Source organism: Protopterus annectens, chromosome 3.part1 (assembly GCF_019279795.1).
Source record: "Protopterus annectens isolate FY-2018-M chromosome 3.part1, PAN1.0, whole genome shotgun sequence".
Classification (NCBI taxonomy): domain Eukaryota; kingdom Metazoa; phylum Chordata; order Ceratodontiformes; family Protopteridae; genus Protopterus; species Protopterus annectens.
The window spans coordinates 239,752,872-239,779,277 of NC_056732.1; the positions used below are offsets into that span (position 1 = coordinate 239,752,872).

At 41.0% G+C, this 26,406-nt stretch overlaps 1 protein-coding gene across 1 annotated transcript in view; it reads right to left on the minus strand.

Annotated features, from left to right (window-relative positions):
- ATP2C1 (ATPase secretory pathway Ca2+ transporting 1) overlaps window positions 1-26,406 on the minus strand; it is a gene marked incomplete in the record, with an annotated part of 2,099,819 nt that overhangs the window by 1,932,800 nt on the left and 140,613 nt on the right.

Here is a 26,406-nt window from a genome sequence, read left to right on the forward strand (position 1 = left end):
TGCTAGCAATGCACCATTGTAGCAACAAGACACCCAATGACTCATTTGACTATAACAGTTTGACATTCTTCCTTGTGTGGATTTCCTGCATTCCTTTGCAGCTCATTTCTGGTGTGATATTTTAATATTTTACTATTCATAACTGCTACTTTGAGCCGAGACCTCACCAAAATATTGACTTGGCTTTATGATTTTGTCCTTATTGTAAAGTTAGTATCAGGAACTCTATTTTCAATCAAAAATAAAGCATCGGGTCTTTGGAGCCATACTTGAAAGCACTGTACCTGCTGATTCCAGTAACTGGCTAATATTGAAACCTGCCAGGTCCAACTATGAAATTATAACAAGCTTTATTTTTCAATCTTGCAACAGAAAATTAAATCACTTGCATTGCTGGTGCTTTCCGTTATTTCTGCTACTTGCACATACTTCAGCAGCTTTCATTTTCCATGTCAAATTTTGTTAAAAGATCAGAAACTCAACTTTAACACTACAAAGTCAAAAACACCAAAGTTGTTTTTTAAAGTACTTTTAAATCAAGTGATTAATCTAATACCTTCTTGCATTTAAGATGTAATTAATACACTTGTTCAGAAGTAATGGATTAATCAGAAATGTTAATATGTGGAAGTGAATAGAAGTTTACTTGTATATAAATCTCTCCTGCAGTTGGAAGTGACTTGATTCAAGTGCTTCATCACATTTGCTACTGAACGCTGTTTATTTATTAGACTGACAGGGCATACCCATTCTCAGCATAGGCCCAGGTGGAAAATCTTCACAAGTCATATATATCACACTATTACAATTTCACAATGTGAGTGGAGTTAAACAGACTCAAAACCTGAATCGGAGGTCATCAAGGAGTCTTTATAGATTTTATATATATATATATATATATATATATATATATATATATATATATATATATATATATATATATACATACATATATATATACACACACACATATACAATTCCTATACTCCATCTCAAGCCTAAATATCTAAACTTTTAAATGTTCTTAAAAATTCCACAACCTACACTTGCTCATATAAAAAGTATTAACGAAGGACTTGCATATCTAACAATGTCAGCTAGTAAAGTCATATTTATTGCTAAATACGAATAGGAAAGAAGCTTAAACCCAAGTGTACAAGCTAAGGGTCATTGTTCAAATCAGTAGAGTAGAATCATATGACCTCTGAAAAACCTGTAGCCTAATGCTAAAATTAGTCTGTCTTAGCAACAGACCTGATAAAAGCTAATGACTATTGGCTAAAATAAAAACTCCCTGTACTTGTTCAGGGCTTTTTATGCCTGTAGTATTACAGATACAGAATGCTGATTTGTATTCTGTGTGGGGCCATACTAATGCCTTACACAAGGGAACCAAAACATTATGGCATACAGAAAAAATATGCAACATCCCCTTAATTACCAATCATTATCATACTTACATTAACCTCAAAATTCAAAGCTTTACCAACTATCATACCACCATTGTCTATAATGCTAAGATGGCTACAACAATCATTTACACAATATTGATAAGCCACATAATGTTATCAAAGTGTAATAATACATGCATTCTTTATATTAAATGGCATTTTTGTTAACAGAAACCTACTAAAGTAAATCCAGATAATAGCAAAGATTATGGTCACCCCTAACGCAGTAACCATAGATCCAAATTTACAGTCAAATACAAACTTGAGAGAAATATGTTGTACTATGGAAAAATGCGCATGAAAACACTGAACAGGAAAGGACTCCGTGTAGACAATTTAGGAACTCCCTTGATTTATAGTATCAGAATACAAATCTTTCACCCAAGTTAGATATGCAAATACTGACACAAGTGAACATATAGAGAATTAGGACAAAGTCTACAATCATAAACCAGCTTATAATGTGTTTGAGACATAGATGTCAAGAAATTTGCCTTAACAATGAAGCTCAAAATTAAATCTGGCATCCACATTGAGAATACATAAAAGATCATAATCTGTGTCCTGATCATAATTCATTGTAGTGCTAGGAGATTTATCTGTTCCGTGTACTACTAGTTACAGAAAAAAAGGTTTAGGATCGCAAAGTGTATTACTGTCTTTGAAAGCACATCACCCAGATGGCACCTCATCTCTTGGCTTCTTTAATTAAAAAGCCTGAAAAAATCCAAAAATAATTGGGGGGGGGGGGGTCAAAGGATCAAAATCAAGGACAGGTTTTTAATTATTATTCTTATTCACTTATAAAGTTAATAGAAAGAACAGGTTTTGCATCAACATGCATTTTCTAAACAAATAGAATAATGTTTAGCATTACTGACTAACTAATCCTCAAGCGATTCACCAGAAAAATTAAAAAAAACTTGAGAAAGTATGACCAAACTCGGGTACAATTCAGAGGCATGGTCGGCAAACAGAAGCCTTCTGCAGCTATACTGTTCTTTGTCAGAAAGTACTGTGCATAGTTGGTCCTTCGCATGAAACTGAATGGTAACAGCACTTTGAGGGGTTCTTAATTAAGAACCACCCCAAGAGCTATTACTTGCAGGCATCAGACTATAAAAGCTGTTAACAAGCGCATCTTTTCCCTGAATCCTGGGCGTAATCAACACTCAGTGGACTATACAGCTATTTTCTGACATATCACATCACCTGAAATGAATCTAGACAGACATTTTCTTCACAACAAAGGTGGTTCACAGTTGGTTTGACTTATTTCTGAACATATTTTATACGATAGCCATGTACTCACAAATGTTTCATTAGCATACCAAACAGAAAACAGCATTACTTTTACAGTATGCAAACATATACGTTTTGTGAAAGGTTTCAGGAACTTTTGTTCGCTCTATTTGGGAATACAATTAGTACTACGTTAATCCTGGCTGATTTGCATATTCACTCATGAAAAGGAGAAAAAACTGATAAGATAAAGGTAACTTGCTCCATGTGTCTGCAATCCATCACACAGACTAAATGCCACTGCAGCTTAGGCTGTAAATGTAACCACTTCTTGCAGTTAAGTGCCTTATGAACTTCTTGCCTGTGAGTTCCCAAATCTCATCTCAAAAACCAGTACCCCAAAATGTAATCATCCTAACTGGATATTTTTTTTATAACATCTTTAATAAATGACAAATGAAATGACATCAAACCTTAGCGATATTTCTCATTGTTTTCATGCATTATACACATCATTCCCTCAAACATTACATAAATTACTTGATTACCGATTTCCTTTAAACATCACTCCTCCTCTAACATTATTATGCATACATATTTCTATTTAATTTGCTCTTTCCCTTGTCTAAAGATCCCACCTCCAGTTCTTTTATCTCCTTTACAATATTCAATACTTCAGTTACAGTTGGTTAAGATTTCCTAACTGGACACAAACACATTTTAGTAGGTGAACATACTAAAATACTATTTGCAAATAAATTTACATTCCTCTTCACTCTTCCCCAAAAGTCATTCAAAATGCACTAAAACAGTACAAACATATCCCAAGAATAACAAGCTGAGTACATTTGGTGACAACTTGGATTGCTCACACAAGTCCACTATCAACACATTCCTCTGAGTGAACAATCTAACCCAGCTGATAGACAGTGGAACTGATCTAACCACAGGAAAAAGTGCAATTATTGGCACACATAAAACAAACATTCTTGAAAATTTTCAAACAATACTCACATTACCCCAGCACCAAGTGCCCACTTCTTACTACACGGATACTGAAAACACTGAAATCATTCTTTTAGACTACACTTAATAGGAATATCCCTGACGCTGCACATGATGCACTGAGTGAATTACAGCAGACAGACTGGTCCTCAGTCTAAAATCTTCTGCAGCCAATTAAATGTAGACTTTTTCCTACATACAGAAACAAACACCTGGGAAAGGTTATCGTGATTTGCACATGAACTTAAAATCAAGACAAAGATCAAACTGCTCCACTTGAAAAGCCACTCCTTCTCAACAAGCTTAGCATATGAAATTTCTTATACTAAAGAAAAGTTACAACAATTACTACTAATGCCACAATTACAGTTTTCCTTGGGCACAGTCAAGTGCAATGACTTGGAAATCCCAGACTACTCAGGCTAACTATTAAAATCAGCACAGACAAAAACTATTACTCCAAAGGTCAAATTAAAAAGTTATGCATAGCAAGCAGCTTAAATAATTTTACCCATCACATTTCTTCCCCACCTACACTACCAAATAAAGTATTTAATATAGATCTCCTCATAGCATCAGTCCTCCCAGCACCAGTATCTGGAATATCCACCCATTCTACATAAAATCATAACCAAAAAGTCAGTTGAACACCTGTTAGGCAATTGCAATTACAGCTGCAATCCACACTTTCACTGCTAGATGTCAGTCAGTTTATTCTAGAAGAAACACTCATATTTTCAACCTCAACCTAACAACTAAAACTGTTCACCCAGTTTTAAAGTACCTCATCCTCAGTTAATTACGGGCCCAAAGCAAATGCTTGTTCAATGGCAAAAATCCTTGAGAAACTGGTACACTTACAACAGACAACATAGCTTCAGACTCGGACAACATAGCTTCAGACTCAAATACAGTGCAAACCGACTGACTATTAATACTACTAGATCAACAGTTACAATGTTAGGGACACAGAACCTAGCCAATACCACACACATCATTGCTTATTAAAATGCTCTGTCACAGTTACAGTTACATTAGGCACTATGACATTTGGTGCCACCATAGCAGTCCTGCACTTTCTTGACACTGGTGCCTGCTTTCTGCTGCCAAATTTAAAATAACAAGCTTCACAAAATATACATGGCATCTTTGAAAAGTTCACTGAACTTTACCTTCAGTGATGCCAACATATGGGGTGCAGGCAAATGTGTCAATAGACTTTAATGGATGCCCCAAAGCACATGCACAGATTCCTGTCCATTAAAGTCCACGGACGCACCCCACACTATCCCTCAAGTGACACCAGCAAAGGATAAAACAGAATTACATGGGGTGCATTCTTCATAAAAAAAATTTACAAAACTTTTTATTAAGAAACTGCTCACATAATGTTGGTAGGATGGGTTGGAAAATACATCACAGCACTTAAGTTGGAAAGTGCCATTGTGTGTAGGTAAACTGTGACAGAAGACCAAGGATCCAGATACTTGGATACCTTTTGCCATTATTCAAAAATATCTAGAAATTATCCTTGGCCAAACACTGGAATTCAACACTGTAACCTACCAAAGTCCTTAACCTACTGAAAGTTTCATACAGAATATCTCATTTTTTGTACTTCAGAATTAAATGGGCAGTTGCAAACATCATCTAGCTATTAAGGCTTGAATAAGTTTTGCTAGTGTCAACTCCAATTTGTCTTTAACCGGACCATCAGGTAATTGGTTAATTAATGATGCAATTCATACCAGATGACCCTTTTGAAATCCACCACATGGGATGGATAGCCAAGTGTCCATAAGGATGAAGTGGTAGATGTGTACACATACTTCTTTAGGTGGTTTCGATTTCCCTCCTTATCTATGCTGAGGACTACTGGGTTAAAGGGTGTGGAAACCTCTTTTAAGAGCAGCTTCCAAAAGAGGGAATCTCTGTCCAGAAACTTGAATATCTGGGAAAATGCATGATACAGTCATTGGCTACTATATCAAACTTCTTCCAGGCATTGTACCTCTAGACCATCAACAAATAACCGGACAACTCAAACTCCGAGTCAAGAACTTCTGCAGCATCCTCTGAGAAGAAATGGGGTAGAATGGGCCAGCCCCTTCTTTGACATATATCTAGGGCTTCAACAAACTTGGGGTCATTAGGAAGGGATAAAGGGGAAATCAATATCTTCCCTAACATCTGAGTCAGCCGTGAGAGATTTGATGTGTGAAGTATGGGCTTCCTTTAGCAGATAGCCTTGATAGTGCTAGGAATCCTAGGGAGATCTGAAAATGAGGAGGACAGTCTCTTTTCAGTGGAAATGGCTCTGAGGAGCTGTAGAAACACTTCATCCAGTCCGTCTTGCAGAATTGGCAGAGCTTTGGGCTCAATATTTCTGATGACAAAAGATGTGACTTCAGTACTAGGAGTTCAAGGTGATTTTACATATTACTAACCGAAATACATAAACTGGGCTAGGCTACATAGATTTTATATCGTACAGTAACGTGCACTTAATTGAAGGTCTTGAAACACACTCAATAACTATTTCAGAGCATGAGCCAATAATAACGAAAATAAAAACACAGGTTAATGAAATAAAAATGAGACAGTGGCACTTTCCCACCTATTGGTTAAAAAGAGAGGAATTCAAGGAATGGGTTTTGGAATCAATTCAGAAGCTACTAGAGAAGATAGAATTTTCTTCTGAAAACATAGTTAGGGAGTGGAGTAAAAGTGAAATGGAGTTTAAAACTGGGGTGAAAATAAAAGAAAGGGAGATATGGTTAAACAGTAACAAGAATTTAGAGGGACTAACAAATGTTAAAGTATTGCAAAATGGGGAATCTCTCAAAATAAAAGGAGCAACTGCAGAATGCTTAACAGAAAATAAGGGATTACTTAGACAATATGCACGAGTTTAGAAAGATTGCTGTTAAGCAACTATTTTTTTTTGATAATTCTAGAGCACAAAACTTTTAGCACAACTCAGACAACAGAAAGTGGAAAGGACTGTCACCAAACTTGGGGAGCCTTTAATAAGGAAGATAACAAGAGACTCTGTAGAACTATTAGAAATATTTTGGACATTTTATGAAAGTTTGTATAAAGCAGAGAAATATGGAAATCAAGAAAAAGGTACAAATGTAAATGTTTAAGGAATAATTAACTATGTCCAGGTTAGAGGTAGATGAGGCTCAACTACTAACAGTTAGGATAGGAAGGAGGAGATAAAAATGGCTATGTATAACCAATCTACAAGAAAGTCATCAGGAATAGATGATATTCCTGTGGAACAGTATTTTAAGAGGAGGAGACGTAACTGCATCCTGGAAGAAGGCAGCAGTAACAGTAATACCTAAAGAGGTTAAAGTTGCATCGGATCCAGCTTCATACAGGCCCATTTCAATACTAAACCATGACTATAAAGTGTTTATGTCTATAATGGCTAAAAGAATGGCAAAAGTGATACCAAAACTGATAGATATGGATCAGTATGGTTTTGTGGAGAGGAAGCAAACATTTGACAATATTAACAGAACACTGATGATCAAGAGGGAAGCAGAATGTAAGAAAATACCAATTTTACTGGTGGTTCTTGATGCAGAGAAAGCATCTGACAGTAGACTAGGACTTCATGAGGAGGGCAATGGAAGTATTGGCTTTCCGTGATACAATTATAAGGTTGATTCGAAGAATATATGAGGGATCCAAGGAGCAAATAAAGGTGGGTGTGGTCCTCTCCGATAATTTCGGCTTGAGTAGAGGGACCAAGCAGGGTTGTCCACTTTCACCTTTGTTTGCATTATATTTAGGAACACTGGCAAAGAAAATAAGGGATTCAGAAATTCAAGGATATAACTGGTATGGTAGTCAGGAAAAGCTGGTTCTATTTGCAGATATTATTTTATAAGTGACAAAAATCATAAAAAGGACATTACAGTGTTGTGGAACATTTAAGACAGTTTCAAATCTTCTCGGGATACAAAATTAATGAAGCTAAAACAAAAGCAATACAGGTAAATGATGTACCCACACACAAACTGGTCCAACAATATCCATATTTATGGGGACATGATAAAATGAAGTATTTAGGAGCATGGATTAGAAATTACTCTGTTGTAGCAGCTAAGGATATGTGGAAAGAAACTAAACAAAAGATAATACAACAATTGAGAAACTGGAAGCTGTTATATGGATATGGATATGGATATGGATACTAAGCTACAAGCCATTAAAATGTTTTTAGCCCCTTTAGTCTTGTACACAGGTCAGGCTTATTTTTATCAATCAATCAGAGAAGAAGCTGTGGATAGCAATTAAAGAGTTCAAGGATTTTATCTGGGAAGGGAAGAAGCAAGGGTCAAGTGGGAAAAGCTGATTCTTCCAATAGAACAAGACGGACTAGGATTACCCAATTTGAGGTGTATTTTAGAGCAAAACATTTAAGGTTCTTCTACATAGCACAAGCAGAAAACTATAATTCAAAGTGGAAGAGAATGATGGTGACACAGGAAGGTTGATCAAGAAAGAGAGAGATTTGGATTTTGGATGCAGACTCTTAAGGACAGCAACAAAAATCATACAGAGTATTATATTCATAAAATAGCAGGGAGTATTCTAAGAACCAAACCAGCACATGAATGGAGAAAATAGACTTTAGATTTTGTCGACAGGGATAACTGTGTAATGAGCTGGCAGTGCGCGGTCAGAGCTGCTGGGTGAGCAGACTGGAGTGACTTGGGAGAGGATTTTTTTTTTGAGTTATGATACAGAATTGGAATTGCCTAGACATAGTAAAGCCTTGCTGAGTCTAATTATGGTGGCTGCCAAAAAAAAATTTCTAGAAAATGGAAATGAAAATCTAGACCAACTTTACTAGAATGAGTGAATATAGTAACAGAGATAAAACTGGAATGGGATCTTTAGAAAAGGGAGGGAGTAAACTACATAGGAAAAAAACAATATACGCAGAGCAGGAACAAGGTTTAAGAGGCAGGATTTGAATGAGCCATATAATGCTTAACTGACAATGACTAGATAGATTATACGTGATGTATAATGTTTGCAACTACAGTTGTTTCAACGGTGTCTGTAATGTATACTGTTTGCAACTAAAGGGGTGTCATGTTGTTCGTTTTTCATTTGTATAAATGTAAGATTACCTATGTCACGTGTGAAAATTTAAGAAAGATGTTTCTTGGAAAAAATATTTCTGATGACAAGGATAATGAAAGTATCACAGTTGAGTATGGCTTTAATGGGGTAACACCAATAATGGCTGTTGGCTCGGAATCAAAACTGCACCAAAAATGGCATCAGTTTTGGGATGACCTAGGTCAAGTATACAGACATCAAAGCTGATGGCTCCCACTTTTGTCATAAAGGCAGGGAAAACAGGACTTGCAGTACAAGCCTGAATTTCAACACCAATTACTGCAGGGTCAAGGATGACAGTATTGGCATAGAGACTGCCAACACCAAGACAGATGTCTGAATCTAAGCCACTGACATAGGTAAAACCATCAACTCTAATGGCATGCAAGCAGACACCAGCATTCTTACTACCCAAGCCACAAACAGGAGCACTGACAAGGAAATCTTCAAAGTTCTGAGTTCTAGGTTTTGCGGAATAAACAATGGTTGACACCCTGTTCTCCACCAAGAAAGTGGAATGGGAAAGAGCATCACAGAATATTGACTAAGCCTTATAGAAAGTCATCCACTGTACACCTGTCACAGCCAGACTCAAAAAAAAAAAAAAAAAAAAAAAAGTGAAGTAGGGCCTTGCCTCAGCAAAGGTTTCAGGCCAAAATATTTAGAAACAAGAACAATGGGCACATCGTTATCCCCAAAGAATCAACTAAAACAGTTGAGGCTGGAGATTTTTTAATAACTAACTGGAACATGTTTTAATGAAGAATCCATGACTAGTTAGACGCTACCTTTAGTAAAGGACAGGAGAATCTTATGCCTCTAATGCCTCTTTTTAGCCACTTCAACTCCATGGTATTTTGAAGACTTCGAGACTGAAGAAACAGTTGGTCTTGAGACTGAAGAGAAAGGACTCCGCCTACCTGACATTCCCTTGGCAGAAGTAGTCTTCTACACAAACCAGGATTTTTTTTTTAAATGTAACTGCAGGTGCGCTAAGTTTATAGGAAAAAAAATTAATGACAAAATGAATAATGGGGGGGGGGGGTTCAAAGGTTATAATTCCCTCAAATAAATCACATAATGGAAGCAGCTGTCCTAAGGAGGAATCTTCTGTCAGCAGGAACACCTATGGAAATTTCTCTCCATCTTATTCATAAAAAGTTATTCCGTTTTCTTACAAAATAAAAAAAAAAAAAAATTAAAAAAAAAAAAAGGGAACAGGGCTCAAAAAACAAGCCAATCCACACAACAGTAACGTTTTTAAAATTCTGCAAGGTAATTTAGAAAGGAAGTAAGTTCTCTTTTTGTTGACCTCTGCATGGAAAGTTAAAGTGAGAGTAACCCCTCGAAAAAGAATGCAAATTATTTTATACACATACAAAAACACACACACGTACAGACACTGAAACAGCTGAATGAGGCCATTTTTTAAGCAAAAAATGGAGACCATAACCATTAGAAGAAGGCCTAGACCCAAACACTCGATGAAAAATCTAAAATCTTACAGGAAAGTATCATAAAGTAGTGGGAAAACTAACATAAAATAATTGTTAAAGAATAAGAGAAACAGTAAGAGGTGAATTAGTCACAATCCTTCAATATAAAAGTGAAATCTTGAAAAAGGAGCCAGGGGCCATACGAGAGTTCATCTCAGCACTAGAGCAGCAATGACAATGCAGAAAAGGGACAACAATGTGGTACATTAAGGAATATGGGGGCAGTACTTAGCATTTAGGGAGTATTTTTTTTTTTTTTTTGTCAAGTGATCCCTATACCTATGGCATTGGCCTTGTAAGTTACCAGCAACAAAACTCTTCTTTCCCACCATATATTTTTGATACTGTATGCAAATCCTTGGCTAATACCTTATTTGAAATCATTCCAAGGGAAGTGGGCATAGATAAGACATGCAAAGACAAACTCAAGAAAAAAAGAAGTTATATATTCACCATAACATTCCATGTTTATAGTCCATCTCGCCCTTCATTCTTACACATGGGTTCGGAGCCGATCCTCGGCTCCGACTCTGCCTTTTTACAAGCTCAAAGTCTTATAGTTGACTCGTGGCTAGGTAGGTATCCCATGGTGCACCAGTACAATCCCCAGATCTTGTTTGCTGCTAACTAAGAGAAATAATAACAAACCATACAGAAAGAACCCAATAATAAAAGGTCTCCAGTGAATAACAACAATATTTTTCTGTCTCCAGATACTTCCAGGATGGGGGTAGGAGGGTGGGTTCGTAAGAAGGAAGGGGGAGATGGACTAAAAAGCACAGTTGTGTACCTACCATAAATGTAGACGTTCGAGTGTTTTCACTGTTGCAGTCATTACTGTTGGGTTATCCTGCTGGTAAGCGACCCGCAGTCGGCCAGAATTCCAAAGTCTAGGTCCGGCGTCGGTTGCTGTCGCCTCTTCCCTGGCGTCAGTGCACCAGAGGTATAAAAGATGCAGCCGATGCCATTTTCTTCAGTTTTTCTTGCCCCAGATGTCAGGTGCCCCCAAAATAGGCTAAAAATATTATGCATGTTTCCTTCATCTACAAGCAAATACACCACATAGGTTGTATAAGATAGAGAAGTAAAGGTAAATCCCGGCAAAGAAAAGGGGGATGGAGGGTGGGTAACCTGGACTGCAACAGTGAATACACTCAAACATCTACATTTATGGTAGGTACACAACTGTACTACGTTCGTGTTTCACTGTTGCAGTCATTACTGTTGGGTTGAATCCCAAAGCTAAGGCTGGGTGGCTGGGCCTAAAGAGGATTAGGAGAGGCTATAAGCCCTTGCAAAACAGCAGTGGCGAAGCCTGCTCTGGATTTAGATTAGAGAGGTAAATGGTAGTGTGTTGTAAAAGTGTGCACTGAACTCCAAGTTGCAGCCTCTAAAATGTCTTTGGTTGGTACTCCTCTGAGAAAGGCTGCTGAAGTGGCTGCTGCCCTGGTAGAATGAGGTCTAATGGCCTTGGGCACTGATTTGCCATGTTGTGGGTAGCAGAAACGAATGTAGTGGCCTATCCATTTTGAAATAGTCTGTTTTAAGATAGGCTTTCCTTGAGATCCTGCAGCATATGCCACTAAAAGTTGCTCAGTTTTTCTGAAAGCTTTAGTTCTGTCCAAGTAGAAGCGTAGTTGTCTGTGTATGTCCAAGGAATGCAGAAGTCTTTCACCCTTATTCTGCGGGTTTGAATAAAAGGTAGGCAGATGAATACTTTGGTTGAGGGCCACACTGGACACTACCTTAGGCATAAATGTAGGGTTCATTCTTAGAGAAACCTTGTCTGGGTGGAAAATGATGAAAGGTTCCAAAGCCATGAGTGCCTGTAACTCTGAAACGCGTCTTGTAGAGGTCATTGCTAGAAGCAGAGCTGTTTTCAAAGATAAAAACTTTATATCAGCTGTATTGGCTGGCTCAAAAGGCGGCAGTGTGAGTTTTTCCAAGACATAATTGAGGTCCCATGCAGGTATTGGGGCTCACCTTGGAGGTCTTATGTTTTTGGCCCCTCTGAGGTACTGCCTTATCAATGGATGGGAAAAAAATAGGAGGTTCCGTATTGTTGTTGTGTCTTTTGGCTTTTCCCGGTTAGGGGTCGCCACAGCGGAACTCCGGTCCGCTAATGATTGGCAGTAGATTTTTATGTGGTGCTGGCTTGCTGGGCCTAACGCACAACCTTCAACGAAGGAACGCCCATTCACGCATGTCGCCACACAGAAGACGCTCTGAGAATCCAAAGGGCAATTAGCTGAAATGGCCGAGGCATGAATTTTAAATAATGAAAAGGATAGGCCTTTCTCCAGCATCTCAGTTAGGGATTGTAAAATCTGAGGAATATTTGGTACAGATGTGTCAAGTCCTTGTGCCTGGTTCCAAGCACAGAATCTTTTCCATTTGTCTGCGTAAGATTTTCTGGTACTGGGCCTCCTGGCCTCCAAAATAACATCCATCACTGCTTTAGAAAGAGGTGTGTTTTGAATGGTTACATTATCTGCCATGCTGCCAGATTTAGGGTCCTGAGTTGGCTGTGCAGAATCCGAATTGTTTCGCTGGGTCAGTAAGTGAGGAATAAGAAATGTTTTAGGATTGGGTACCAGTGCTGGCGTGGCCAGTCTGGGGCAATTAGGATCATTTTTGGCTTCTCTTGTCTGACCTTTAGGAGTACTTTGGGGAGGAGAGGCAGAGGAGGAAAGGCATATATTGTTAGACTTTTCCAGAAGAATGACAGAGCATCCACTTTCCATGCTTGCTTGTGATAAGTCCTTGTGCAGAATTTTTGTAGTTGGCAGTTGTGAGGGGAGGCAAATAGGTCAATGTCTGGGCATCCCCATTTCCTTGTTATCATGCTGAAGACTAGTGGATCCAGTTTCCATTCGTGGGGATCCGTAAGGTTTCTGCTTAGTTCGTCTGCCAGAGTATTGTTCTTTCCTTGCAGGAATTGTGCTTGCAGGTGTACTTGACAAGTCAATGCTGTGTTCCATAAAGTCATGGCTTGTCTGCAGAGGGGGTAGGAATGTGTGCCTCCCTGCTTGTTTATGTACCACATGACTGTAGTATTTGTCCGTCCTGATCAGTAGTTGTCCTGGATGGAGTAAATCCTTGAAAGCTGTCAGGGCATTCTGAACAGCTAGCATCTCATTTTGATCAATATGTAGATACATTTGGCTTGTGGGCCATGTGCCCTGAATACATTTTCCTGCCATGTGTGCTCCCCAGGCATAGTCTGATGCATCTGTTGTTACTGACTGCCTGGCTGTGGGTAGAGTGAAAGGCTGTCCCTTGTTGAGATGACAGGCATGAGCCCACCATCGAAACTCCTGTTGCAGGTAAGGAATGAGGGTAATTCATGTTTCCAGGTTTTGGCAATGTTGAGTCCAGACACTTTTTAGGTACCATAAGTTTCCTCATATGCAGTCTGGCATGTGGAATTAGCAGTATGCAGGATGCCATGAAACCCAAAGCCTGCAGAATTTTTCTTGCAGATAACTGGGTCTTTGTTGCCAACATTTTGAAGTAAGAAGTTAGTTGTCTTTGTTTGTCTGGTGTGAGATAAGCCATCTGGGCAGTTGTATTTAAGGTTGCACCCAGGAATATTATCTCTTGAGAGTGTACTAGTTTTGATTTATTTTCGTTTACTGTGTACCCTAGGCAAATTAATAATCTTTTTACGAATGCCAGATGCTTTAGTACAGTGTCCTTGTTCTCTGCTTGTATAAAGCAGTCGTCCAAGTAGGGATAAATTTGAATTCCTCTGTCTGCAAACTGCAATTACTGGTGCCAGGCATTTTGTGAAGACCCTGGGTGCAGTAGATAAGCCAAAGGGCAGTGCAGAGAATTGGTAGTGCTTTGAGCCAGTTATGAATCTGAGTTATCTTCTGCAAGATTGTCTGATTGGTATATCCAGGTATGCCTCTTTAAGTCCAACGTTACAAGCCAAGCCTTCTTGCCCAGCATGGGCAGAAGCTGCTGCAGGTTAATATTTTGAATTTTGGAACATCCAGAAACGTGTTTAAAACAGACAGGTCCAGTATTGGTCTCCAGGTTTTGTCCTTTCTGGGGACTAAGAAAAGTCTTGAGTAAACTCCTTGTTCCTGCTCTTGCCGTGGTACTTGCTGAATGGCCTTCATTTGCATAAGGCTCGAAATTTGTTTTTGTGCCTCTGCCCATTGATTGTGTGACAGGTTTGGCATACCTTTAGCCTTTGGCAGGGTGTGAAAGTGGAACCTGTAGCCCTGGGACACTATATTCAATACCCATTTGTCCCGGGTGATCATGTGCCAATTTTGAGATAAAAGTGCTACTTTTCCCCCTAAGGGGGCTGCAAGAAGATAAGTGCTTGGTGCTGGCAGAAGCAAGTCATTGGGACTGTTTCCTGTATGGCTGTGCTTTGTCTTCTCCAGTTTTGGAGGTAGAAGCACCCCACTGTTTAGGCCTGTATGAGCCCTGGGGCTGGGATCTGCCTCTGGGACGTCTGCATCTGCCTCTTTGTGGCCTGTCCGACACTGGAAAGGACCAATTTTTTGTAGGCCAGTTCCTGCTAAATTTTGGTGGCTGCACCTGTAAGAAATCCTTTACTGTTTGCATAGATTTCGCTTTGTCCTCCATTTTCTTCAAAACCTCCTCTGCTTTAATACCAAATAAAGTATCGTGCTGTAATGGAGCATCTAATAATTTTGCTTTAACATGATCAGGCAGATTTTGTTCCTTTAACCAAGCGTGCCTCCTAATGACAGAACCCGTAAGTGTGGCCCTGCAGGAGGCCTCCAGAGAGTCAAAACCACATTGCAATGTATGCTTTCCCACTTGTTCAGTTGCATGCAATACATCCTGTATTTCCTTATTTTCTGTACAGTCAGAATTAGTCAACATTTTCTGTTTTAACAGTGACATTAAGTATTGCTGATATTTAATCATATGAAATTGACAATTTAAAGCCCTCACAGCCAGAGTAGCAGAAGTGTAAACCTTTTTTCCCCATCTGTCTAGTGCCCTAGAGTCCCTGTTAGAACGGACAGGGTTTTTAGCAGTAGCGGCCTTAACCCCCTTGGGACCCGGAGAAATAGTTTCTGGGTCAGCAGTAGGGTTTTTATAAAGAAATTTATGAGAATCAGTAACCCTGTAATATCTGTCTGGTTTAAGAGGAGCAGGAGGTAAGGAATCTGGAGAAAGGCCGGACTCTGAAAATACATCATCCACAATGTCTAGCACAGGGGGAATAGCAAGAGGCCTGTGCTGAGGAAGTAAAAGAAAAATCTCTGAGCCTTTTCTTTGATTGAGTAATCTTGGCTCTCCCAGTGGAAGTGCTCCCTCATGGTATGCAGGGTTTCCCCAAAAGAAAAATCCTCAGGAGGAGAAGATGAAGGAATGGATTCTTCAGCATCAGAATCCTCATAGGGAGGAAGAGAGTATTCCTGTACAGAAGAGGAGTCAGAGGAAATGGAAACCTGATCTGAAAAGTCATAGTCTGCCTCTTGCCTAGGCCTTTTGTCAGGAGGGGGATGGGAACCCCTGAACAAGGTAATAAGGTCTTCGGACATTTTGAGCATCTGTTTTTTAGGTATGGTAGTCTGTTCTGAAGCGTTGTCGCCTCACAGTTAGACGTTGCCGTTAGATTCTCAGTTAGAGCATCTTCTGTGTGTCGACATGTGTGAATGGGTGTTTCTTCGTTGAAGGTTGTGCGTTAGGCCCAGCAAGCCAGCACGTAAAATTCTACTGCCAATCATTAGCGGACCAGAGTTCCGCTGTGGCAACCCCTAACCGGGAAAAGCCAAAAGACAGTTCGTTAGTCTGTTCTGAAGAATGCTGTACTTGTTTCTTTGTCTTTAAAGCTGCTGTAGTCTTTGCTTTTGAAGCTAAAGTAGGCTTTACATATAACTGTGTAGGTCTGAAAACACCCTCAGAAGCCGATTCCTACTCAGCGGCTCCAGACCCATCTGAGGGAGAGATTTCCTGAGTGTCCAATACCTTGAGTATCCAGAGGCCTAGCTGGCTCCACGTGGGAGTAGTCAGCGGCCTGTGGCTCTGAGGTAGTGGGTGTCAGGGACTGCGAAAGCGCCTCGCTGAGAACCGGCAACTGGCTTAGAGGAGGCCTCCTCGTCGGTTTTGGATCTCGGATGTCTGTCCTTCTCTTTTTCCTTGCGTTTTGTAGAAACTCCGGTCGTCGGCTGTTCCGACGGCATTATGTAATTGAATTTTCGGCCAAAGTAATAAGCAAAATCAAAGCGATGCTTAATAGTGTGTTTGTTGAATCTAGCACAAAACCGACAGCTAGCAATGCTGTGATCAGGGCCTAGGCAAGGAATACAGTAAGAGTGATAATCCTTATGAGGTATTTGCTTCCAACAAGAAATACAATTGTTAACTTTTTCTGACATCAGTCTGGAGCAAGAAAAAAAAAAAAAGTTTCCCCAACGGGGTACTTAGCTTTAATGAAGACTTCGGATCTGAAATTGGTCTGTGAAAATCTCAGGAGTCGGCCGACCGGCACTTGCAAACTGCTTTTGCTTTGGGCACCGCGCGGCAAGAAAGACTGGAGAAAATGGCGTCGGCTGCATCTTTTATACCCCTGGCGCACTGACGTCAGGGAAGAGGCGACAGCAACCGACGCCAGACCTAGACTTTGGAATTCTGGCCGACTGCTGGTCGCCTGCCAGCAGGATAACCCAACAGTAATGACTGCAACAGTGAAACATGATGATCATCATGGAACTTTATGGCGAGTACATAAACTTCTTTATGTTCTGTAGTCATATCTCGGCTTCATTCTTACACATGGGACAGTGTCCCTAGCCCCCTTATTCTTGGGTGGCTCAAGGAAAAATACTCCCGAGTACCGTGGAACCAAAGGATGCTCTACCCCTGGAGGTCAAATCCAATTTGTAATGAATAATAAATGTGTGAGTGGTAGCCCAAGTTGCTGCCGCACAGATATTGTTAAGTGGGACCCTGGCTTGAAAGGCTGCAGAGGTAGGCTGAGATTTCATAGAATGAGCCTTCATTTTGAAAGGTAAAGGCTTACCATCAAAAGTGTAAATGTAAGCTATACAGTTAGAGATCCAATTTGAGGGGGGTCACTTTGGAAACTGGTAGACCTAACCTGGAGTCAGAGAAGGAAATAATTGGTCTGACTTCCTGAATTCCTTAGTCCGGTGCAAATAAACACAATTCTCCATGAACATCCAAATGACGAAACCTGTATTCTGCTGCATTGGAATGATTAGGGAAGAACACCGGAAGTTCAACGGATTGGTTCAAAGTGTTATGGGAACAGACCTTGGGGACAAAGGATGGATTAGTACGAAGAGATACTCTGTCTATGTGAAATATCAGATAAGGGGGTTTGACAGACAGTGCTTGTAACTCTGACACTCGTCTGACAGATGTAATTGCCACCAGAAACAATATTTTCCAAGAGAGAAATTTCAAAGGCGATGAAGGAGAAGGCTCAAAGGGTGGAGACGTTAATTTGGATGGCACAAAATTCAAGTCCCATGAGCAACCAGCTCCGGAAAAGGGGATCTTAAAGTGGCACCTTTAAGGAAAGTCTTGCACAACCTATGTGACATCAGATTAGAATATTGTAGACCTAGATGAAAAGTAGAGATTGCTGCCAATTGAACCCTGATTGTGGCAGCCGCAGATCCCTAGTGGAAAAGTTCAGTCAAAAATTCCAAAACCACCGGAACAGAAGCAGTATAAGGGTCAACATTCTTTTTCTCAGCCCAGATAGAGAACCTTCTCTATTTACTGAAACAATTTCCTAGTGGAGGGTTTATGAGAAGACGTAAAGATATGAGTCACGGAGGGTGAGAAGTCGTGAAGCCTGACTAGGGATGGAACTGGAGCAGCCAAGCTATCAAATTGAGGGTGTGTAGGGTGGGGTGAAGCAAGCCTGACATGTGCGTCAAGAGATCTGACACTGGGTCCAGAATCCATAGATCGTCTAAAAGATGAGGCCCGAGATAGGGGAACCAAACTCATCGAGACCAGTAAGGGGTAATGAGAATCAGTTGGCTTCCCAGCTGTTTCGCTTTCTCAATCACCTTGGATAGGAGAGAAAAGGGAGGGAAAGCATAAAAGGAGACCCAGAGACCAATCATGAGCAAGTGCGTCTCTCGGTGACTCCCCCAGAGGGGGGATGAGGGAGAAATAGCTGCTGCATTTGGCATTGATTGGGCTGGCAAAGAGATCGCAGCACGGCTGTCCCCATCTGCAGAAAATCTGCTTCGCTATTTCATGCTTCAGAGACTACTCGTGAGGCATCAAAATTGCCCGGCTGAGTTTGTCGGCTATCACGTTGGTTGTCCCCGGGATGTGCGTTGCCACCAGAAAGCACTGGGAAGATATTGCTCATTTCCAAACTCAAATGGCCTCCCGACAGAGTGGGTATGATCTGGTTCTGCCTTGTTTGTTGATATACCATACTACTGACATGTTGTCTGATTGTATTGCAATTGTCCCAAGAGGAAGAAGGTCATGAAGTGCTTGCAATGCCAAGAGCACCACCCTCATCTCTAGAACATTGATATGCAGGTGAGCCTCGTGAGCTTGCCATGTGCCTTGGGCAGTCCTGCCTAGATAATACTCGCCCACCCTATATATAAGGCATCCGTGGTCACAGTAGCAATGGGTTGGCAAGGGACAAATGGAGTGCCTGTGGTTAACCGATTGGGTTGAATCCATCAAATGAGGTCCTTCTTGCAAGAATCTGTTAACAGAATGTGATGAGTTAAGGGCAGTTGTTGGAAGGACCTCTGAGATGACAGGAAGTCACTGAAGAATCCGCATGTGTAGTCTGGCTAGCAGCATTAGTATGGTAGAAGCCATGGTCCCTAGAAGCTTCAGAACAGTCTTGGCCTTGACTTTTCGAAGGGGGAGAAGATGGTGAATTTGAAGAACCAGATTCTGTGCTCTTTCTACTGGAAGACGAGCCAGCATGGCTACTGTGTCTATTGCTGTGCCTATAAAAATCACAAACTGAGAGGACAATAAGACAGATTTTTCCCAATTGATAGTAATCCCCAACTAGGCACAAAATTGAGTAGTAGCGTCCCTGGTCTGAAGAAATAGATGCCTGGTGGGGGCGGCCAGGAGCCAGTCATCCAGATACGGAAACACCTGGAATCCTTGACGTCTCAGGTGAGCTGTCACTACTGCCATACACTTGGTGAACACCCTGGGGGCTGTGGTGAGACCAAAGGGCAGAGCATGTAACTGGTAGTGACTGGCTCCCAGACGGAAGCGTAGAGGACTCCTCGACACCCTGTCCATTTTTATATGTGGTAGTAAGTGTCTTGGAGGGCTACTGAGCACATCCAAGTGTCTTTCACTAGTAACGGGAGAACAGACTGCAGTGTTGCTATCCAGAACTTGTCCTTTACAGATTTGTTTAATTTGCTGAGGTCCAAAATGTGCCTCCATTCCCCTGTACGTTTTGGCACTAAAAAGAATTTGGAGTAAGTTCTGAATCCTATTTGGTCTGTGGGGATGGTTTGGATGACTCTTTTTGCCAGCAACTTGTTGACCTCCACAGTTGCTTGATCCCTGTGATTGGGTGGGACATCCGAGATTCTCTTGAACACGAGGTGGCAGAGAAAAGGGTATGGAATAACCTCTAGTAATAATTCTTTGTACCAATCTGTCTTGAGTGATACTTAGCCAGGCTTCTGGATACAAAAAAAATGCGACCCCCGACCGGCTCCAGAGAAGCACAGTTGGGCCCCACATTAGGAGCGCTGGTAGGGTCAGTCCCCAAAACGAATTATGGCCTCCCTGGTTTTGCGGTCTGCCCTTGCCTCTAGGGCGACGTCTACCATTTCCTCCTCTGCCTCTGAAGGAGGGGTCACTCTGTGCATCCTGGAAAAACCTATGGGACTTTTTGAACCACATTTTACCACCTCTCTGACCCTTAGGGTATTGTCTAGAGGGGACGGTAAAACATACTCCCATGGCAGAGTGTGTTTTCCCATCTTGCTCACACTAGGTGTGTGTGTCCTTTACCTTGGGTCCAAGCAATGAAGAACCGAAGGGGGAGTTGGTAAATGTAGACTTGAACGGTTCTGCAAAATTACACAAGCGCATCCAGGAATGATGCCTTAGGGAAATTCCTGAACCCGCTGCTCTGCTCACTCCATCGGCTACATACAAGATGAGCCTCATGGACGAGTTGACAATAGAGTTCAAGGTGGACAACTGGGCAAACACCTTCTGAGGGGCTGCCTCAGTGGATGTACCTTGTAGAGTCTCTCCTAACTCCTTAAGGAGATCTCTCTGAAGTCTCGAAGTGTGTAAGGTAGTTCCAGCAATCTAAGAGTAAATGCCGCTGATGAAAAGATACACTTCCCATATCTGTCCGTTGTTCGCGAGTCTTTATTCGGTGGATGGACAAAAGAAGTCTCCGCTAGCTCCTTCTTAGTGGCCGCTGCCAACACTACGGCATCTACGGGAACACCCTTTGACAAAAATTCCTTCTCCTTGGGAGCGGATAGAAATTGATCTGGTCTCCTGGGGACTGACTCCACAGCATCAGGAGTATCCCACACCTTCCGACACTCAAACTCTAACAGTTTGTCAAAAGGTGGAGACACACAAGAGGCTGATGGTTGAGACTTGAAAGCCTTCAGGTACACAGACTCTACCATCAGAAGGGGTGACAGTGGGCCAGCCGCACCTCTGCTTAAGGATCTCCAGGATGTCTACAAAGGAGACATCAGAGGACGACTTGGGGGACCCTTCAGACTCCTCGAGGTCAGTGTCCGAGGTAAGAGACTCGTCCTGGGAGTCTACATGCTTCCTCTTGCATGTTCTCTTCTGTGGGGGCTCCTCGGAAGGATATTCCGGGAGGTCCCGGAAGAATGGGGGCCACCAGCCGGTGGCTCCTGAGGCTGTGGGTCTCTGTTGTCCAAAGAGGGAGTAGGTGTTGAGACAGAAGTAGATGCCCTAGGGGGAAGACTGTTGGCACCCCTGGTAGGAGCCGATGATCGGGACAGCACACTCCTCATCATCTAGAATGCCAACCTCCCCGGCTCAGAGGAGACAGAGGATGCCATCGGTTCCAGAGCCATCGGCTCAGAGATAGATGTAGGGTCCGAGCTCACCCTAGCCGACACGCCGACAGGCAGGCTCAGAACTGAACAGGTTTGGTTCCAGACGTCTCTGTCAGGGCCGACCGGGGAGCTTTGTCTCCTAGACACCATGGACGGCACCGAGTGCATCGGAGCAGAGCTCAGCTCCAAAACAACCTCAGGGGGAGCTGGAACTGAGGGTTCCACCAGTGGTACCAAACACTCTGGCTCCGAAAGACCAGCACAGCTCGGAGGAGGAGGAATCACAGAAGGGGTAACGGACTCAAGTGGCCCTGGAACTGACCAAGTCGGAGCCAACAACATTTTAGGTAAGGCAGATGACTTCAGGAGTCTCAGCACTACTCTCTCCACATCTTCTTCCGATAAACTCCGGGAAGACCTGGAGAACAGTGTGGGAGAATGGGATCTCTGTAATATGGGTGACCTTAGTTAAGGGGAGACCGGTAAAGGATCCGTAGACCAGCTCCAATGTCTACTATCAGTGGTCGGCTCCAAACTACCTGGTGCCGACACTGTAGCAACAGCAGTAGTTTAACCCTCGATCGGCTCCAAACTCAGTGGAGCCGAGAAGGCAGCAAGTTTATCAGATTTGGAAATTTTGGGAGGCGGCTCCGATGCACCAGCCAGCACCAGGGAGGGTCTCTTACAATATTTAGATTTTTCCTTTTTAGATCCATGAGACTTAGCAGATGAGGAAGAGCTAGCCAGATCTTCCTCAAAAGAGGGCTCAAGGAGACCTTTTAGTATGAGCTTATTTTTCCTCTCCTGCAATACCCTGGCACTAAATGAGTCACAAATAGGCATGTTTCCTGTAAGTGGATGGCCCCAAAACAGTACATACAGTTACTGTGGCCATCCGTTATAGACATCTTCTGTGAGCATTTGACACACTGTTTAAAGCCAGATGGCTTATGATCTTTAACCTCCTTAGACATCTCACAGAAGACTGCAATCAGACACAACACAGAGAAGAAAGGGAAAGTGGGAGGAATGGGTCCTCTAACTTAAGCAGGCCTAGCCCTTAAAGTACCAGCAAGACACAACCACAAGGACTAGGTTCTGTGACATAAACCGGCCTAGCCCTGGTAAAGAAAGAGAGAAAATCTAGGTCCTCTAACTAACACGGACCTAGAAAGGAAAGAATCGCAAGCACACCAGAGAAAAAATACAATCTCTAACAATGCAAAACAAGAGAATGAAGGTGAAAAGAAAACCCCGTTCTAACTGCAAAACCAATAGCGGAGCCCCACAAACAAGGTATTTATTTTAATCTATTTATTTTTAATCTAAATATACAGAGAAACTTATCTAATATGCACACAGACTAAAATACGCACAAAAGGCGCCTACAAACAGTAATATCAACAATATGAAACTCTAGGTATAAAAATATATATATACACAACCCCAGTGAAGAAACTAACTGGCACACAGGATAGCAAAGAGAACAATACGGCCAACTGTTCTCAGAAATACTAAACACGAAAGAACTATAGTAAACTTGAAAACTATGAAACTACTAAAGAACTCTAAAAACAGTTATCAGAAGCTATCTAAATATGAAAAATAGCAATTTTTTTTCAAAAAATTAGCAAAATGCAACTTAGCCACGGCCAAGAAGAAGCACATCCGAACTAGTCGACACAGCAAACGAGATCTGGGGATTGTACTGGTGTACCATGGGATACCTACCTAGCCACGAGCCAACTAGAAGACTTTGAGCTTGTAAAAAGGCAGAGTCGGAGCCGAGGATGGGCTCCGAAGCCATGTGTAAGAATGAAAGCGAGACAGAACATCACAATTTTACAGAATACGTTTTGACTTGATTATCTATGTTACAGACAGTTATGCAAGACAGATGGTAATGAAATGCATTGTTAAATAAAAGTGTGACGCATGCCACGTCAAAAAAAAAATTATTTATTTTTTAAAATATACACAAATCTAAACCTTGCCTGCAAGAATAAATGGGTAATGGGTTCCCATTCATACATTCCTTCCTCCAAGCAAAAGTTAATTTGATTCCAAAGAAAATTTTACCAAAACTATTCACAGCACTATGAAAAGACATGTGCCAAGAAAAAAAAAATTGATAACCTTTCCCCGATTTAAAAAGCGTCCACTTTCTGTTGTCACTAAATCCTGGTTTGCAGTGCTGTAGTGAATTAGGCTCAAAGTTCTCTGATGCAGATGAGAGAAGTTAAAACACCATGAGGACATGTCATCATCATCACTGCAAAGACCACAACTGCTACAGTGACATGGGAAGAACCCTCCAACTACTCTTCTGAGGCGATCATTTTAATTTTTTATGCTCCCATTTTCTGTTTAACCATTAGACCCCACCATTGCAGCTTCACTCATTCATTTACTTGAGGGGGAGGGGTCTTTTTCTCTCTCTCATTTCCTCTACATGTTCAACAGTTCTCAAGAGGCTTCAAGTCATTCAGACTTGGGATTATCAAACAAACTAGCAAAAAGACATCAAGTATCCGAGAAGCTTTCAACTTATCCATTTTCAAAAAAAGTTTATGAAGACATTTTCACACAGACAGTAAGCATATGATCTTCACTAAGGCACAATTCCTCATTTCTGCTACTACATTACATTATATACTTCATTAAACTCTGGTCATCACAAAAGGTGCACCAAACAAGTACTTTCCCATTCTATGTTTCCTATGAAAATAAAGATATGGCACAAATTATGTGTAGGTGGCTAGCAGCCTGCAGGGCTCCAGTTACACACACCACACGACTTTACAAAAACCGTATACTCAAGAAGCTGACTATGGCTCACTTTAAGCAATCCTGTTAAGACAAAATGAAATTTGTTTCCTGTAAAGCCCTGGCTGCTGTTGAGCTCAGATGCTACTCTATGTAAATCAGTTTATTTTCTGGTAAATCTTTCTTCCAAGGCCCAATCAAAGTTCCTAAGATGGACTTGTTGTTCATTTCCTTCACCAATTCTACTTGATGCTTAGTAAACTACTCTAGAGTGAGTGGACAGGTTTCTGCAACTCGCATTCTTAGGGTAAGGGAAAAACACTGAACAGACTTTTTTTTTTTTTTTTACTGAATATGGTGAAATTTAAATTTCTGTTATGTGTTTGCTTTAATTTATCAGGAAAGTCTCTTTCCAGTAGAGGCCTGAGGAGAAAACTCTTTAGAAAATGGCAATGTAACATGCACGGAAAAAAGAAAATATAGATTTAAAATGCAAGTAGACTAAAAGTAATTCAGCCTCAAAATACAAGTAGAATAAAGGATATAAATATAGATCCTAGTATGGTATAGTACATATATTGCATATCAAAGATTACAATACAGTTTAAACAACAATTTAACATTTAAGAAGTGTAACTACCAGTATTCAGGAACGGCGTGATATCAAATTGATTGATTTTTTTCCACTACAGAAACATCATAAGTAGTAATGGGCCAGATTTCTGGTCATAGGACGTCCAATGTTAGAAACTTTGTATCCAGAATTCCAGAAAGACAAAGAAAATGGAGATGGAGAAGCAGGCTACCACCTTTATGTTACAGGACTTCATGGGTGTGCAAGAATACTTTACATGCCTGCAAAATTAATTGCAAGACCATGAACATTTATGGACAGTGGTAGTTTCCATACCTTCACAGCTTTTCTGTAAAGGTAAAAAGCCCCTGTGCTATCTTGCGGTTGAGATGACCATGCTTACTTAAGGAAATCCTAACGTCAAGCATCGTCTCAATACTTTAAGAGACAAAATGACCGCCGTGGTTTCTTTCAGCAGGTGTGGATCTTAACTTATCAAGGAAATCAAAGCTTCTGACCCATCAGGTTGTCCAGAGGAGCTCCCCAGTCAGAAAATGTTACATCCCCATTTCATATCCAGGAAACTGAGTATAAAGGATTAGTCCGGATAAAATCACTTAACTTAGTAGATCTAGAAGACTCTCTCTCTCGCAGATACCCTCCCTGTGAGAGGAATAAAAACACCTTGTTGAACTTTCCAGTAGTTTATTTGGTTAAGCAAGTAGACAACATATTCTTTTTCTGAAAACGAATATTCTATATCCATGAGGGATGTAGCTGCAAAAATCATTTCTTTACATTCAGAAGAACTGGGACTGCCCAGTAAGTTAGCTGCTTTGCCAAAGAAGAGATCAATGGAAATTTCTAGATAGATTTTTGGCTCCACCATATTAGATCTGTGGTTCCACATATAAAGCTGGATTTTTTTTCTCATGAGTTATGCAAGTAGAACCATCATAAAACTTGCCAACAGCACCCAATAATTACAGAAAGGTTCTGGCTAAAATACTAGTCTGGAACATTGCCCACTTTGAAAAGAAAGAATGTATGAAACAATCTGAGTCTTGAAAGCCTTCTGTTGTGCAGAATTTAGAAAGATTTGACTAACTTAAATTCAATATCTTGAAACTGAAAAAAGGAAATGTCACCTCCATACACTACTACAATGTTAGGCTGAAAGACAGGACCTTCTAGTAAGCAGCTTTCAGGTATGTAAGCTTCTATCCAGAATACAAAGAGGAGAGCCAACTGATAACCAAATTTGAATTTCCTGAATTTTAGCTGATTTGTTCACATGAAACAGATAAAAATTGGATCTCCAAACCTAACGTTTTTCTCCCCTTTGGAACAGGGGAGAAAATAGAAGGTACCTTTGTCTACAAGTCTCTTACATAACGGCCTTTACCCAGGGCTTTAATAAGTCAGAATATGGATACGTTCAAATGAGTTTGGGAAGGCGGTCTCACAGAAAATTCTTTACTGTTACCAGCTTTCAAACATCTTAAAACCTTTATTCTCAAAGTTTTGTTCCAGCTGGCTTGAGAGTTTAATATCCTGCCTTTTTTCCAGTGTTGATTGGGTTGCTGGTATGGAGAGCAATGTTAAAATAGACAGAGATAGACACACACACACACACACACACACACACACACACACACACACACACACACACACACACA